At 38.7% G+C, this 17426-nt stretch overlaps 1 pseudogene; it reads right to left on the bottom strand.

Annotated features, from left to right (window-relative positions):
• The window catches only part of LOC125163812 (succinate--CoA ligase [ADP-forming] subunit beta, mitochondrial-like), a 61639-nt pseudogene extending 44569 nt beyond the window's left edge, over positions 1–17070 (bottom strand).
• Positions 17071–17426: the final 356 nt, after the last annotated feature.

Genomic DNA, 17426 nt, shown 5'->3' with positions numbered 1-17426 from the left:
CCACTCAGAATCCCATTTAATATTTCTTATAAGGCTACTTTATTATTCATAAGGCCTCTAACTTTTGTTTGGGAAACTCTGTATCTCTCTATTCTGAATGATAGCTTTGCTGGATAGGATATTCTTTGTTGCAGGTTTTTTCATTTCAGTGCTTTGAATATATCATGCTGCTCTCTTTTGGCCTGCAAAGTTTCTGCTGAGAACTCAACTGATAGCCTTGTGGAGTTTCTCTTGCACGTAACTGTTTTGTTGTCTCTCGCCATTTAAAAAATTCTCTCTTTTATCACTACTTTTTGCCATTTTAATCACCTTGTGTCTTGGCGTAGACCTCCTTGGGTTGATTTTCTTGGAGGTTCTCTGTGCCTCCTGGGTATGGATTTCTGTTTCCTTCCCCACATTGAACTGCTGAGTGCAGGTTAGAGGAGGTGGGCCCACGGGAGCACACCGGCAGAGCATGCTTTTGGCAAGCGAGATGGAATGTGTTGACGCTGGTTCCCACTGGTGCCCATGTATCTAGGCTGGGGGGCAGGGAGGAAAATAGTGGCTTCCAGTTCTTTTGTTCTTAGAGAAGTCTCCTAAAGATCCCTGCTCCTCCAGCACATATTCTAGGTTAGTAAATAAATCTCTTTCCCTTATAGATCAGGCACTTTTCTTACTGCTGCTTCTATGTTGTTATCTCAGCTGGGTTGTTTGTTACGCTGTCTAAGGGCAGGGACTCAGTTTCCTATCACTTCCTGCTCTCCCGTAGCCCAGTCTGCTGATTTTTAAAGTCCCTGGCATTAAAGCCCCACTAATTGTAAGAACTCATGAAGTCAAATCCCTCCGGTTTTCAAAACCAAATATGGGAATTTGTCTTCCAGTGTAGGCCCCCCTTGCCTGGAGTGTCTGGCTCAAGGTCAGATCCTCTCCCTTCTCTGTCCTTACAGTATCCCTCCCTCCTGCAGACAGCCTCAGGTATCAGTTTGGTTCCTGACCCCTTCTCGCTCTTTCTACCATTTTTTTGATGCGGCCTCTTCTCTTTCTTTAGCTGTGAAGAGTCTTTTCTGCCAGGCCTTGGGTCATTCTCTGGCTTATTTACACTGATGTGGGTGTGGGTAGGTGTATCTGTGGGAGGAAGTGAGCTTAGGATCCTTTTACTTGGCCATCTTTTTTGGAAGTCAGATATCAGTTTGAGTTTTGTTTGTTGTTTTATGGTGGCTTTTAGATTTCACATGAAAGCGAGATCATATGGTGTTTTTCTTTCTCTGTTCCACCTATTTGACTTAGCAGAATACTGTCAAGGTTCCAGCCATGTTGTCACAGTTGGGAGGGTTTCTGCACCTTTCATGGCCGAATAGTATTCCATTATGTGTGTGTACACGACAATTTCTTTATCCTTTCATCTGTTGATGAACACTTAGGTTCTTTCCATGTTTTGGCTACTGTAAATAATGCTGCAGTCAGAGTAGGGGGTACAAATATCTCTTCACCGTAGTGATGTTTTTCCTTCAGATATATCCCCAGTTTATATCCTGGATCATACAATAATTTTATTTTAAATGTTTTTAGTAGCCTCCATTTATAATCCCAGCACCAATGCCTAAGGATTCCCTTTTGTCCATATTCTCACCAGCATTTGTTGTCTTGCCTTTTTAAAAAAATTTTTTTATGTTTATTTAGTTTTGAGAGAGAGACAGTGACAGAGCACGAGTGGGGGAGGGCAGAGAACGAGGCGGGGAGACAGAATCTAAAGCAGGCTCCAGGCTCTGAGCTGTCAGCACAGATCCCAACACAGGGCTCAAATTGTCTTTTTCCTTTTAATGTTTATTTTTGAGAGAGAGCATGTGTGAGCGGGGGAGGAGCAGATAGAGATGGGTACAGAGGATGTGAAGTGGGCTCTGTGCTGACAGCAGTGAGCCCTATGTGGGGCTCAAACTCGTGAATGGTGAAATCATGACCTGAGCCAAATTTGGACACTTAACCAACTGAGCGACACAGATGCCCCTGTTCTCTTTTTAATAATAGTCATGCTGACAGGCATGAGGTGATTCCTCATTGTGGTTTTGATTTGCATTTCCCCAATGATTAGTCACCTTGAACCTATTCATGTACTTATTGACCATTTGAATATCTTCTTTTGAAAATTGTCTATTCAGGTTCTTTGCCCATATTTTAATTCTTTTATTTATTTTTCTGAGGTTGAAATGTATGCATTCTTCATGTATTTTAAATTTTAACAACTTATCACATACATGGCTTGCAATTTTTTCCCCATGTTGTAGATTGTGTTTTCATTTTGTTGATTATTTCTTCTGCTTCTCAGAACCTTTTTAGTTTGATATAGTACACTATGTTATTTTTTATTTTGTTGTTTGTGTTATGTCAAAAAAAAAAAAAAAGAAACATTGCCAAGGCCCATGTCAAGGAACTTTTTTCCTATATTGTCTTCTAGGTGTTTTATTTTTTTTTTTATAAAATTTTTTTTAACGTTTTATTTATTTTTGAGACAGGGAGAGACAGAGCATGAATGGGGGAGGGTCAGAGAGAGGGAGACACAGAATCTGAAACAGGCTCCAGGCTCCGAGCTGTCAGCACAGAGCCTGACGCGGGGCTCGAACTCACGGACCGCGAGATCGTGACCTGAGCCGAAGTCGGCCGCCCAACCAACTGAGCCACCCAGGCGCCCCTTCTAGGTGTTTTATAGTTTGAGTCTTTAATTCATCTTGAGTTTATTTATTTATATGATTTAACTTTGTTTTTTTATTTTTTAAGATTTACATCCAAATTGGTTAGTATGTAGTGAAGCAATGACTTCAGGAGTAAATTCCTTAATGCCCCTTACCCATTTAGCCCATCCCCCCTTCCACAACCCCTCCAGCAACCCTCAGTTTGTTCTCCATATTTATGAGTCTGTTTTGTTTTGTCTCCCTCCATGTATTTATATTATTTTTGTTTCCCTTCCCTTATGTTCATCTGTTTTGTCTCTTAAAGTCCTCATATGAGTGAAGTCATATGATTTTTGTCTTTTTCTGACTGACTCATTTCACTTAGCATAATACCCTCCAGTTCCATCCACGTAGTTGCAAATGGCAAGATTTCATTCTTTTCGATTGCCGAGTGATACTCCATTGTATATATACACCACATCTTCTTTATCCATTCATCCATCGATGGACATTTGGGCTCTTTCATACTTTGGCTATTGTTGATAGTGCTGCTATAAACATGGGGGTGCATGTGTCCCTTCGAAACAGCACACCTGTATCTCGTGGGTAAATGCCTAGTGGTGCAATTGCTGGGTCGTAGCGTAGTTCTAGTTTAAGTTTTTCGAGGAACCTCCATACTGTTTTCCAGAATGTCTGCACCAGCTTACATTGCCACCAACAATGCAAAAGAGATCCTCTTTCTCTGCATCCTCGCCAACATCTGTTGTTGCCTGAGTTGTTAATGTTAGCCATTCTGACAGGTGTCAGGTGGTATCTCATTGTGGTTTTGATTTGTAGTTCCCTGATGATGAGTGATGTAGAGCATTTTTTCATGTGTCGGTTGGCCATCTGGATGTCCTCCGTGGAGAAGTGTCTATTCATGTCTTTTGCCCATTTCTTCACTGGATTATTTGTTTTTTGGGTGTGGGGTTTGATGAGTTCTTTGTAGATTTTGGATACTAACCCTTTATCTGATATGTCATTTGCAAATATCTTCTCCCATTCTGTCGGTTGCCTTTTAGTTTTGCTGATTGTTTCCTTCACTGTGCAGAAGCTTTTTATTTTGATGAGGTCCCAGTAGTTCATTTTTGCTTTTGTTTCCCTTGCCTCTGGAGACGTGTTGAGTAAGAAGTTGCTGTGGGCAAGATCAAAGAGGTTTTTTCCTGCTTTCTCCTCGAGGATTGTGATGGCTTCCTGTCTTACATTGAGGTCTTTCATCCACTTTGAGTTTATTTTTGTGTGTGGTGGAAGAAAGTGTTCCAGGTTCATTCTTCTGCATGTTGCTGTCCAGTTTTCCCAGCACCACGTGCTGAAGAGATTGTCTTTATTCCATTGGTTATTTTTTTCCTGCTTTGTCAAAGATGAGTTGGCCATACGTTTGTGGGTCCATTTCTGGGTTCTCTATTCTGTTCCATTGATCTGAGTGTCTGTTCTTGTGCCAGATCTTGAGTTTATTTTAGTGGTACAAAAAAGGGGTATAATTTCATTCTTTCATATGTGAATATCTAATTTTCTCAGCACCGTTTATTGAAATGACTCTCTTTTCTCTGTTAAGAAATCTTGATACCCTTGTCAAATATTACCTGACATACATGCATAGGCTTATTTCTGGGCCCTCAATTCTGTTCCATTGGTGTGTCTGTTTTTATGCCAATGGCATACTGTTTTGATTACCAAAGCTTTATAAAACAGTTTGAAATCAGTAAGTGTTATGCCTCATGATTTGTTTTTCTTTCTGAGTATTGTTTTGGCTATCCAGGGTCTTTTGTGGTTTTGAACAAATTTTAGGATTTTTTTTCTATTTCTGTAAAAAAAATGGCATTGGATTCTTAATAAAGACTGCATTTTGTCTATACATGGCTTTGGGTAGTGTGGACATATTGACAATATTAATTGTTCCAACCAAAAACACTGGATACCTTTCTGCTTATTTGTGTTTTTGATTTTTTTCATTAATGTTTTGTAATATTCAAAGGAAAACTTTGACGTCCTTGGTTAAATTTATTCTAAACATTTTATTATTTTTATTGCTATTGTAAATTGGATCTTTTCTTATCTTTTTTACAAGATTATTCTTCATCACTGTATGGAAACACTCCTAGAATTTTTCAAAGTTTTTATGTGTGTATGTATGTATGTGTGTGTGTATATATGTATGTATTGAGAGAGACAGACAGACAGAGAATCCCAACCAGGCTCTGTCCTGTCAGTTCAGAGCCTGATGTGGGGGCTTGATCTCATGATTGTGAGATCATGTCCTGAGATGAAATCAAGAGTTGGATGCTTAACCAAATGACTCATGAAGACATCTGTGTACACTCCTGACATTTAAAAGGAAATTTTTAATGCTTATTTATTTTTGAAAGAGAGAGAGAGAGAGAGGAGAGAGAGGGTAAGCAGGGGAAGGGGATAGAGAGAGGGAGGCACAGAATCCAAAGTAGACTCCAGGCTCTGAGCCGTCAGTACAGAGCCTGATGTGGGGCTCGAACACATGAACCATGAGATCATGACCTGAGCCAAAGTCGGATGCTTAATGGACTGAGCCACCCAGGCACCCCTACAGTCTTGATTATTGTATGTTAATTTTGTATCCTGCAACTTTACTTAATTTATTGATTATATCTAAGTGTTTTCTTTTATAATGTTTACTTTTGAGAGAGAGAGGGAGAGAGAGAGAGAGAGAGAGACAGAGTGTGAGCAGGGAAGGGGCAGAGAGAGAGGGAGACACAGAATCTGAAGCAGGCTCCAGAGCTGTCAGCACAGAGCCCAACACGGAGCTTGAACCCATGAACTGCAAGATCATGATCCGAGCTGAAGTCAGATGTTTGACTGAGCCACCCAGGTGGCCCAATTATATCTAAGTTTTTAATTGGAATATAGGACATTCTGTATATAAAATCATGTCAATAGAATACAGTAAAGTAGAAACAATTTTACTTATTCTTTATTAATTTTGATGACTTTAATTTGATGACTTTAATTTCCTTGTCACATTGCTCTAGCCAGAGTTTTCAGTGAAGTGTTGAATAGAGGTGGCAACTGACTTCAGCTCAGGTCATGATCTCACAGTTTGTGAGTTTCAGCCCTGCATTGGGCTCTGTGCTGATAGCTCGGAGCCTGAAGCCTGTTTCAGATTCTATGTCTCCCTCTCTCTCTGCCCCTCCCCTATTCATGCTCTGTCTCTGTCTCAAGAATAAATAAACATTAAAAAAAATTTTTTTAAATAAAAAAAAGGAAGTGGCAAGAGTGAGCACCCTTGTCTTGTTCCTGATCTTATAGCAGAAGCTTTCAGCCTTTCACCATTAGGTATAATTTCAGCTGTGGGCTTGTCTTGCACAGCGTTTATCATAGTAATATACATTCCAGCTCTAGTCTGTTGAGATTTTTTAACATGAGTGGATGTTGAATGTTGTCATATGCTTTTTCCATGTCTATTGAGGTGACCATAGGAGTTTTTTTCTTTCATTCCCTTAATGTAATATACTCCATTGATTTACGTATTAAGCCATGCTTGTATCCAATAGATAAATAGCAGTTGGTCATGGTGAATGATCCTTTTCAAGCTACTAAATTAGGTTTGCCAGTATTTTTTGAAAATCTTTGCATTTATATTAATTAGGCCTGCAGTTTTTGGATAGTGTCCTTTTCTAGCATTGGTATCTGGGTAATGCTGGCCTCAAAAAAATGAGTTTCAAACTCCAATTCTCTCCAATTTTTTGGAAAAAGTTGAGAAAGATTGGTGTTAATTCTTCTTTAAATAGTTGGTAAAATTCACCAGTGAACCTATCTGGTTCTGGACTTTCTTCACTGGAAAATTTTTTATTACAGATTCAATCTTTTTACTAGTAATTGTTGTATTCAGATTTTATATTTCTTCCTGAATAAGTCTTGGTAGGTTATATGGTTCTAAAATTTTTCCACTTCTTTTAGGTTATTCAGTTGTTGGCATATAGTTGTCCATAGTAGCTTCTTTAGACTCTTTGGTGGTATCAGTTGAAATGTCTTCTTCTCCATTTATAACTTTGTTGATTTGGACCCTCTCTCTTTTTTCCTTGGTTAATCTAGATAAAGGTTTGCAAATTTTGTTTACCTTTACAATTGTTAAAGGAACCAATTGTTAATTTTTTTTTTAATTTTTCTGTTCTGAATTTTATTTATTTCTGATCTAATCACGATCATTTCCTTCCTTCTCCTAATTTGGGCCTGTTTGGTTGTTATTCTTCTAGCTCCTTTTGGTGTAAAATTAGGTTTATTGTTTAAGATCTTTCCATTTTCTTGATGTATGTGTTTATAGCTATAAACCTCCTTCTTAGAACTATGTTTGCTGCATCCCATAAGTCTTGGGATGTTTCCATTTTTATTTGTTTCAAATGTTTTTTATTTCCCTTTTAGCTTCTTCCTTGATCCAGTGGTTGTTCAGGAAACTGCTAATTTACATGTATTCACGAGTTTTCTCTTGTTTTGATTTTCTCTTGTTATTGATTTCTGGTTTATAATCACGATGGTTGGTATGGTCTAGTATGGTCCATATTTGGTATAATTTTAACTTCTTGAGTTTGCTACTAATTGTTATGTGGTCTAACATATGGTCTATCCTAAAAAAAATGTTCCATATGTGTTTGAGAAGAATGTATATTCTGTTGTTGGATAGAATGTTCTGTATGTGTGTGTTAGGCCTATTTGGTTTACAGTGTTATTCAAATCCTCTTTTCATAGCTGATTATCTGTCTGGATGATTATGTATGTTTTGTAAATGGGGCATTTAATTCCTTAGCTGTTATTGTATTGCTGTCTATTTTTCCTTTTAGATCTGTTAGTATTGCTTTATCAATTTAGGTGCTCTGATGTTGGGAACATCAACATTTACAATTGTTACATCTTCTGAGTGGATTGACCCCTTTATAACTTCATAATGACATTCTTTGTCTCTTTTTACCATTTATTTTTACCAGAAAAACCCTTTAATATTTATTCAGAAAAATACCTTTATCATAAATCTCTCTTTTTCATACATGAAACAGTATAAATGAACTATGTTGGTATTCTTAGAACTTCTCTTGTATCTTTTTACCATTTTTTAAAATGTTTATTTAGTTTCGAGAGAGAGAGAGAGAGAGAGAGAGAGAGCGAGAGAGCATGAGAGCGAGCATGAGCGGGGGAGGGGCAGACACACACACACACACACACACACACACACACACACACACACACACAGAATCTGAAGCAGGCTCCAGGCTCTGAGCTGTCAGCACAGAGCCCCAACATGGGGCTCGAACTTGGGAACAGCGAGATCATGACCTAGGCCAAAGTTGGACGCTTAACCGACTGAGCGACCCAGGTGCCCCACTTTTTTACCATTTTTAATTTAAATTCTATTTTGTCTGAAAACAGTATGACTATGTCTATCTTTTTTGCTGTTGTTACCATTTCGTTGAAATGTTTTTTTTTTTTTTTCCTATCTATTCACTCTTGGACTGTGTTTCTTTAAGTATAAGTTTGGTCTCTTGTAGACAGCATATCTGTCTTTTTTTTTTTTCAACGTTTATTTATTTTTGGGATAGAGAGAGACAGAGCATGAACGGGCGAGGGGCAGAGAGAGAGGGAGACACAGAATCGGAAACAGGCTCCAGGCTCTGAGCCATCAGCCCAGAGCCTGACGCGGGGCTCCAACTCACCGACCGCGAGATCGTGACCTGGCTGAAGTCGGACGCTCAACCAACTGCGCCACCCAGGCGCCCCAATCTTTTTAAAATTCTGTCAGCTATTCAATGACTTTTGATTGGAGAATTTAATCCATTTATATTTAAAAATTATTAATATGTAAGGACTTAGTATTGCCACTTTTTAATGTTTTCTGCCTGTTTTGTATATTAATTGTTCCTTCTTATCTTGCTGTCTTTTGTAATTTGATAACTTTTGGTATCAGTATGATTTGACTTCTTTACCATGTTCTTTCGTATAATTCTCTTGTGGTTATCATGAGGTTTACATAAGATATATGTTTTTTAATGTTTATTTATTTTTGAGAGAGACAGAGAATGCAAGTGGGTTGGGAGCAGAGAGAGAGAGGGAGATACAGAATCTGAAGCAGGCTCCAGGCTTAGAGCTGTCAGCACAGAGCTCCACACGGGGCTCAAACTCACGAGCTGTAAGATCATGACCTTAGCTGAAGTCAGACACTCAACTGACTGAGCTACCCAGGTGCCCCAGATATTTAAAAATTACAGCATTTTGTTTTAAATTGATAACAATTTAACTTTAATAGAAATTTTATACTTTTGCTTCTCCCTCTTCTCACATTTTAGGTTATAATACTGTAGTTTACATATTAAAAAAATATGTATCCCATAACAAATTATTGTAGTAATGGTTATTTTTAATATGTTTTTTAATTTTAAAGTTTTAAATGAATTACACACCACCGTGACCTATTTGAGAATTTGTCTTTGACAATATATCGACCATGAACAGTGAGATTTATACCACCTTTATATATTTTAATGAGAACAGTACCTTTTAGTTTCATTCGAATAACTCCCTTTAACATACTTCGAAGGCAGGTGTCTTAGTAATTAACTCCATAAGTTTCTGTTTGTTTGGAAAAGTCCTTATTTCTCTTTATTTCTGAAAGGCAACTTTGCCAGGTTTGGTATTCTTGGTTGACAGGTTTTTTTATTCTTTTATTATTTTGAATACATCATCCCATATTCTCTTGGCCTGAAAAGTTTCTGTTGAGAAATCCATGCATGTTCATAAGGAGTATCCCTTGTATGTAAGTGACATTTTTCTTTTGCTGCTTTCTTAATTTTCTCTTTGTGTTTGACTTTTTTTTTGCAATTTAATTACATTGTTTTGCCCCTGTAGCCTTATTCAGGTTCAACTTATTAGGAACTTTAGGGCTTCATGTATCTGCATGCTCATTTCTCCCTTCAGGATTAGAGAATTATCAGCAATTATTGCTTTAAATATAGTTTGGCTATTTTTCTTTCTCTTCTCCTTGTGTGATACTCTAGTGCATATAATATATCTTTGTATTTTGTCTCATAAGTTTTGTAGACTTTATTTACTTAATTTTTTTTTCTTTTTGTTCCTCTGGATAATTTTTCAATGTCCTATCTTCTAGATTACTAATTCTTCTTCATGGTCAACTTTGCTATTGATACTCTCTTGCATTCTTTAGTTGACTCATATTCTTAAGCTCTAGGATTTCTGGTGTATGCGTGTGTGTGCGTGTGTGTGTGTGTGTGTGTGTGAGAGAGAGAGAGAGAGAGAGAGAGACTTTTATTTCTTTGTTGAATTTCTCATTTTGTTCATGCGTTGTTTTCCTAATTTCATTTAGTTGTCTGTGTGTTCTTGTAGGTTACTAGACTTCTAGAAGGGATTTATTCTGAATTCTTTGTCAGTTCATAGATCTGTATCTCTTTAGGGTGAGCCATTGGTGTTTTACTAGTTTCCTTCGGGGATGTAATGTTAACCAAATTTTCCATGATCTTTGATTACTTACTTTTGTGTCTGCATACTTCAGTAAGCAGTCTCTTCTTTGAGAATTTACAGTTTCACTTTGGCATTCTTCACTAGTCTGCTAAGCTTGGGTTTCTGGATTTTTCTGCTGGTAACATCTGTAGACATTTGCGACTTGTATTGGGTCCATTTTGGGGTGAAGCCACTGCCTGAGCTTTTGATTTGGGGCTGATGCCACTGAAAGATAACAACTGTATAGTCCTGATGGCTTTCTTCCCTGCCCAAGCATGACTGTTGAAGAATTACACAGTTGCCTGCATTCTCTGGTCAGGCTTCCTGGACCGTTGGGATTGGGTCAATAATTAATAGCAGGTGAGGCTATGAATTAACTCTCCTATCCTGGCAGGGAAGCAGAATGGGCCTGAATGCCTGCACATCTCAGTGTTTGGGTACCCAAATCAGGCAAGATTTTGCACTGAATTTCCTGGCCAGATGGGGTCACTGGTTTTGTTTTGCACGCAGATAAAGTCACAGCCTGTGCTCTCTCCTTAAGTGCCACTGTAAGCACAGCTATGAGATGCACTATTCAGCTCCTGTGTGCTCTGCTTAGGTTCCATGGTTGGGTGGGGTGAAATGTAGAAATCAGTGGGGCTACAATTAATTTTCCTTTCTAGTAGGGCCCTTGTTCAGGCCTTAAGGCTGGCAAGGCTTTTATTGTGGGATAACATTATGGAGGACTATGCACCAAGATCCCTGGACTGATGGTCACCGAGTGCCTTGGACTGATGGGCACCAAGTTCCTTGGACTGCATGGGGGTAGTGACACTTGCCAGGCTCTCTGCTCACGTGCTGCTATAATCAAAGTTCCAAAATAAGTTACGCAGATTTCAAGGAGCTCTGGTTAGCTTTTCTGGTCTGGTCGGGCTGGAAACTGTGTTCAGCTTTGGCCAGAACTGTAAACTAGATTTTCTGCCAACTTGAGACTGCAGAAAAGGCTCCAGGACCGACAAGGTTTATTGTTTAATTATCAAATCAGAGAGACATGCGTGCTATGCTCCCTCAATAGACGGGGCTACCATCTTGGCTCTGAATGCACAGAGCTGTTGTCTGGGTTCTCCACTCAAGTTCTACTTTAGTCAGAGCTGTAAGGTGGGAGACATTAAGATTCCTGGAAACTCTGATTATGGGTCACGGTTAGCAGGGTTGGTGCAGTGGGCAAAACTACGGATTAGCTTCTTTGCCTGGGTTGGGGGAAGGCATACAACAGACCCCAACACTGACAAACTAATCAGGCATACCTATACACCAAACTCTTAGGCTAGACTGTGTCCCCGGGTTGGCTCTGTAGATGGCAGAGCCACTAGGCAGGTGCTTTATTCAAGTGCTGCTGGGAAAAGTAGTTCTCTAGGTGCTCAGGCTAAGCTTTCTCACCAGGCAAGGCCAGGAGCCACCCTCAGCAGTGAATGGGGTTATGAATTAGTTCTTCATATCCCCCCTTCATCACAGAGAATGAGACCACATTATAAGGGTAAAAGGAGTAGCTACATGCTGACCACAGTGCCCCCGCTCAGGTCAGTGCAGCAGTATACCAGGAGTACTCGCCTGAGCCTATGGTTCCTCCAGTGGGAAAAGAGAACTCCCCAGCATCATGGGTCACTTCTTGGGGGTGGGCCACTCAGGCTTGCCCCTCAGGGATTGTGGGGGAATCTGTGGGGCTTGACCACTGGGAATCAGACTGTGACAGAGAAGGGAGGACTTTGCAGCTACCAGTACTCAGACCTTGCAAATCAAATTCCTATTTGAAGCACATAGATAGTCGTTCTAACCAGCAGTCTTTCTCACGTGCAGTCAAGACAGTGGCACAGTTTCACGAGAACGCCATGGGGTGCAGGTCTTCCTGATTTGAACCTGAGAGAGCCTTGCTGCCTCTGTATTGTGGTCCACCCCTCTGCCCAGGCAGACTTCTACATCATAACCCCACCATCCACTAGAAACAGAACACCAGTGAGGCTGGTTGGAGCTGACTCCTCACCCTTTCTTTGACACAGATCATATGTTCTATATGTTCTTGTGTGCCTTGAGTTTGTGTTTGTTTTGACCATCTCTTTTGAGGCCTCTTTGAATTTATTACATCCAGGGCTTCCAAAACTCTAAAATCACTGCATGGTCATCCCTTGTGTAAATGAACCCTAGTTTAGGTAACCAGTCTTTATTGGTGGACATTTAAGTAATTTATAATCTTTTAGTCTTACAAACAAACGGAAATGATGTTAATTAATTATTTGCACTTATGTGAGGGCAGAGGCACATGATCCATAAAGTTTGTGAAACTTAAACTTCATAGTCCTCACTTCCATGGGTTTTGAATATTCACTTTCGTACCTAATTTTTTGTTTTTATATATTTTTACTGTCTAACTTTAACATACGTTTTCCATGTAACACTGTGTAAGTTTAAGGTGTACAGAAAAATGGTTTAACTTGCATACATTGTAAACGATTACCACTATCGGTTTGGTTAACATCCATCATCTCCTAAATAGACAATAAAAAAAAATTTCCACATGTAATGAGAATTCTTAGAATATGCTCCTTTAACAATTTTCATATATATCATACAGCAGTGTTAATTATAGTCTCATGTTGTCCTTATTTCTTCTAACTGGAAGTTTGTAACTTTTCACCAACTTCCAACTCCCCCCCTTCCTCCAGCCCCTGGCAGTAACCACAAATCTCTCTTTCTCTATGATTTTTTTTTTTAGATTCCACATGTAAGTGAAATCATACAGTATTTTTCTCTGACTCATTTCACTTACTATAATGCACTGAAGCTTCATCAATGTTGTCACAAATGGCAAAATTTCCTCATTTTTTTATGAATGAATATTTCCTTTTATGTGTGTGTGTGTATGTATGTATATATATATATATGTGTGTGTGTATATATAGGAGTTTTATATAAATAAAAATATAAATGTATATATATATATATGAAGAAGCTTTATATATATATATACACACACACACATATATATACACACATACATACAAGGAAATATTCAGTCATAAAAAATGAGGAAATTTTGCCATTTGTGACAACATTGATGAAGCTTCAGTGCATTATACTAAATATATATATAAATATATATATTTTATAATATAAAATATAAGTTTTATATTATAAAAATATATAAATGTATATATTTTATAATATAATAAATATATTATAAAGATATATATTTATATAATATATATTATATGTAAAATATAAATATATTATATTTATACTTATATTATAAATATAATATATTTATATAAATATATATCGGGGGTGTAGTAAATCGGGGGTACAGTTATCTTTTCAAGTTACTACTTTGTTTCCTATGGATATATTCCCAGAAGTGAAATTCCTGGATTATACATAGTTTTATTTTTATTTTTTTGAGGATCCTCCATACTGTTTTCCATGGTGGCTGTACCAGTTTACAATCCACCAACAGTGCACAAGTGTTCCCTTTTCTCCACATCCTCTCCAGCATTTATCTCTTGTCTTTTTGATGATGGCTCTTCTAACAGGCATGAGACTAAATTTCTGTTCAAGTTTTGGAATCGTTTGAAAAGGGTAGTATTAACTCTTTCTTAAAATGTTAGAATTCACTTCCAAAGCTGTCTAGTTTTGGACTTTTGTTTGTTAGAAATATTTTTATCACTAATTTAATTTAATTACTAGTAATACATCTGTTCAGATTTTCTACTTCCTTCTGGTTCAGTCTTAGAAGGTTGAATGATTCTAGGAATTTATTCATACTTTAGGTTTTTGAATTTGTTGGCATATAACTGTGTGTAATAGTATCTTATAATCCTTGGTATTACTGTGGTGTTAGTGTTAACTTTATTTCTGATTTTATATAGGTGAGTATTCTTTCTTGATGATCTGGATAAAGGTTTATTAATTTTATCTTTACAAAGAACCAGCTCTTAGTTGGTTTTTTTTACAGCCTCTATTTCCTTTATTTATGCTCTAATCATTATTATTTCCTTCCTTCTACTAAATTTGGATTTTGTTCTTTCTTCTCTAGTGACTTTAGGTGTAAGGTTAAATGATTTCTTTGGGATTTTTGTTTTTTCTTGAGGTAGGTCTATATTACTATAAACTTTCCTCTTAGAATTATTTATGCTGTGTCCTGTAGGCTTTGAAATGTGTGAAATTTTGAAAATTTTCACTTGTTTCAGCATATTCTTTCATTCTTTCATTTTTTTGTTGAGCCATTGGATGTTTAGTAGAATGTTGCTTAGTCTCCATGTGTTTGTGTTTTTTCCTGTTTTTTTCCCTGTAATTAATTTCTAATTTCATACCTATTTGATGAGAAAACATGCTTGATACGATTTCAGTGTTCTTAAATTTATTGAGATTTTTCTTGCAGTCTAATAACCTAACAGGTGATCTATTCTGGAAATGTTCTATGTGCACTTGAAAAGAATTTATATTCTGCTGTTCAGGGATAGAATGTTCTGTATGTATCTGCTAACTCCATGTAGTCTTGTGCATCCTTCGAAGCCACTGTTTTCTTCTTGATATTCTGCTTGGATAATCTATCCATTGATGCAAGTGGGGTGTTAGAGTCCCCTACCGTTATTGTATTACTGTCAACTTTTCCTTTTATGTCTGTTAATCTTTGTTTCATATATTTTGATGCTCCTATGTTGGCTGCATAAAAACTTATAATTGTTATATCCTTTTGTTATATTGATACCTTTATTTATTAACATATAATGTGCTTATCTGTCTCTTGTTATAGTCTTTATTTTAAAGTCTATTTGTCTGTAAGAAGTATTGCTACTCTAGTTTTCCTTTTGTTTCCATTTGCATGGAATATATGTATATAGTCTTCGGTATTGGGCAGACTGTTTCCAGGGTCACTTGTGCGGCCTGCAAAGAAATATTGTTCAGTGACTAAACAAACATTTGTATCAAGGTAATTAGTCCTGGACTGATTTATAACATCTCTAGTAGGTTTGAAGGTGTATTTATGGAATCAAACCATAGTGTTTGGTTATAGTATTTTTTGGTATGTTACCTCAGAAGGATTCAGTGACATTTTTATTTTCAATATGAAGAGAAAATTTTCCCTCCAGTAGCCTTATTCGGGTAAAGAATAGATCCTGAGCTTCCAAGAAGGTGTCCCAATACCAAACTGCTCTATCATAGGAGGACATAGTGTGATTTTGTCCACTTGTTGGTGGATATCATTCCCTTTTTTACATCCATTGTCCAGAATGGGCCCACCAGGTACTTACACTGGCAGGAACAAAAACTACCTCAGGTTCGCTTGTGTTATCTAGATGTTGACCTAGCCAGCACTCAGATAGGTTAGTTAAGGTGGCCAGGGTTTGGAAGATGGGTGTGAGTGGGTATTTAGGTTGTGCTGGAATTGTTGAAAAAGCAGTGAGTTTTAGTTAAAATAAGACAGTTTGAAATAGCCTATAGTGGAGGAACAAGGGAAGAACAAGTCAAGATAAGCAATTTCTTGCCCATCTTTGTGTAAAGAAAAAAAAAAGTTTAAATTTCTGGATCAGAGAATTGCCAGGTCAGGGAGAGGGAGAGGAAGTTTTAAGAGAAGATAAATGGAGACAAAGTTCTTGATTCGAGATGTTGGACAAAGCTATCTACTGCATGATGTCATTCACTCCTAGAGCCTGAGTGGGCTCTGAAAGATCCTCAGTTTGAAGTCACTCCCAGAGATGGTCTTCTGATTGTCATACGGGTGATGAATTGGATCCAGCTCAGTGTGTCTCCTGTCAGTGCAGGAAGATTTTTATTTCGATGACAACGTAGACGGTTAGCCGTACTTCCTAAGGCCTTTCCCACTGCCATAGTACATCTTTTCTTACAAAACCTTTGATGTTTTATGTACTCCATCTCCTGTACTTAGCTGTAGCTCCATAGAATAAACTCTTCAAGCCTGAGGTTGGTCCTGGATGGACTCTTACCATGTGAGGTGACCTATCCCCAAACCTACTACAAAGTAGCTGGTGCTGAGTCCTGAAGAAGAACAGTGCAAAGTTGTTTCCATGCCTGGGCAAGAACTGTCCTGGTGGTTCCATGCGCCATTTGCGCCTAACGTAGCCAGGGGATGGGCTCAGCTGCCTTCCCATGCCTGGCCTGGGAGTGCTGCCCTTACCCTTCCATTCTGGCTGCCAAAAGTAGAGGAGCTCTGAGCAGGCGAAGTTAAAGGGGGGCACGGGGCAAACACAGCCCCACCCAGGCTGGCCAGGTACCCACTGCAAGGGAACTGAGACTCAAAATACACTCCACTTTTTAAATTTTCTGTCTCTAGTTGAAGTTCTCACTACGTTCATTCTTTTCCCAACTTTGGTGAGCATTTTACGACGATTCATTTGAACTCTTTGTCGGGCACATTGCTTACCTCTATTTCATTTACTCCTCTTTCTGAGGTTTTGTTCTATTCCTTCCTTTTGAAGGAATGTCCCTGTGTCTCCTCATTTTGCCTGAGTCTTTGTGTTTGCTTCTATGTATCAGGTAGGTCATGCAGGTCTACTAGACCGTAAGGAGTTTTCCAGAGGTACAGTCTCTCTGATCATCAAAACCAGGTGCTCCTGGGCTATGCCCTGTGCGGTTGCATATGCCCTGTTCTTGTGTCTGGGCCATGAGTGCTGCATGCAGACTAGTGGAAGGGTGCAGAACCCTGGCCTGACTGGCGGAAATGACTGTCCATGATTGCTGTAAGCAAATGGTGGGAGGTGCTGGCCCTTCATGTGGCTGGATCAGAGGCCCAGCTGCATATACTGGTGCATGCAGTTGGGTAGAGCTCGTTCCCAGTGTGACTGGATGTTAGGCCCAGCCAGGTATGTTGTGGCTGTGCTGGTGGGTAAGGGCAGCTTACCTCCATCAGGGTAGGAGCCATTTCGTCCTAGTAGAGGCCATCATCTCAATGTGGTGGGGTGAGAGCCTCTTTGAAGGCCTCTCCAAATCAACCTCTTTGGACGACCCATTTGGACACAGCAGTCTGCAGGGGGACACCAGGGCAGGATGACTATTGGTAGTAGGGTAGACAGAGAGTGTCAGGCACCTGCCAGCATCAGAGCAGCTAGGTAGAAAGAAAGCAAGAAAAATGGCCCCCACCAAGCATTTTTTTCCCTAGAGAAAGTTTCTACAGACTCTGCCCCTCAGGAACCCTCCATAAAATTAGTCAATATGTCACCTTCAGGTATGACCCAGATGCTTTTTTTTTTGTTTCATTTTTTTAATTATAGTAAAATG

The sequence above is a fragment of the Prionailurus viverrinus genome, chromosome B1, assembly GCF_022837055.1.
Source record: "Prionailurus viverrinus isolate Anna chromosome B1, UM_Priviv_1.0, whole genome shotgun sequence".
Lineage (NCBI taxonomy): Eukaryota > Metazoa > Chordata > Mammalia > Carnivora > Felidae > Prionailurus > Prionailurus viverrinus.
Note: the sequence above shows the minus strand (reverse complement) of the source record. Positions and strands in the feature narration are given on the sequence as shown.